This window comes from Oryx dammah, unplaced genomic scaffold (assembly GCF_014754425.2).
Source record: "Oryx dammah isolate SB20612 unplaced genomic scaffold, SCBI_Odam_1.1 HiC_scaffold_29, whole genome shotgun sequence".
Lineage (NCBI taxonomy): Eukaryota > Metazoa > Chordata > Mammalia > Artiodactyla > Bovidae > Oryx > Oryx dammah.
Genome location: NW_024070213.1, coordinates 31,573,404 through 31,574,276, shown reverse-complemented (window position 1 = coordinate 31,574,276; position 873 = coordinate 31,573,404). Strand labels below are relative to the sequence as shown.

At 37.1% G+C, this 873-nt stretch overlaps 1 non-coding gene across 1 annotated transcript; it reads right to left on the bottom strand.

Annotated features, from left to right (window-relative positions):
* Window positions 1–229: 229 nt before the first annotated feature.
* TRNAK-UUU lies at window positions 230–302 on the bottom strand. Its single transcript has one exon. It is a non-coding gene; the product is annotated as a tRNA-Lys (tRNA).
* Window positions 303–873: the final 571 nt, after the last annotated feature.

Genomic DNA, 873 nt, shown 5'->3' with positions numbered 1-873 from the left:
ACAGCAGAGTCTGGTGAGCCACAGTCCATGGGGTCGCAGAGTCGGACACAGCAGAGCAACTAACCCCTTAGACTACAGCCCTGTAACCAGGCTCATCTCTCCATGGAATTGGGTAGCCATCCCTTCTCCAGGGGATATTCTCAACCCAGCAATCAAACCCAGGTGTCTAGCATTGCAGGCAGATTCTTTACATCTGAGCTACCAGGGAAGCCCCCAAAGGGAACCATGCTGCCTGAACAGGGACTTGAACCCTGGATCCTCAGGTTAAAAGTCTGATGCTCTACCAGTTGAGCTATTCAGGCAGTGCCCTGGAGGGTTGATAAATGGTACATCTACCCAAAGCTGTCATATGCAGTTGGGAACAGTTATGAGACCCAATTAAAATAAATAAATTAATTTTTTTAAGTTATGTGAAATATCTTTATATCATCCTATGAAGTGATCTTTAGTATCTTGTTAAGTAAGGTGGGAAGGAAAAAGGTATAAAGCATATTAGCAAAAGAAGGCAAAAGATGAATATAAATACATTTTTCTTATGTTTAAAAACTGGGAGGAGAAATCAAAATTGTTTCCAAAATTCACCCACAGACACAAGCGGGTTACAGAGTGGAGGATTCTCAGACAAAAGTTAGGTTTTTTTAAACTACATATTGTTTTTTGGATTTGACTTAGGAAACATATACAAATGTTACATAATTATTAATTTTTAAAAACAATTTCTAAAAATAGAAAGCTAAATGAAGCAAATGAACTTAACTGCATATTGATTTTGTATCATAACCACACAGAGAGTGACTACTTCATGTGATTTGAAAATAAAACTAGTACTAAATTATCCAAAGGTTTTAAGAAATACAAAAACATATTAAGCTA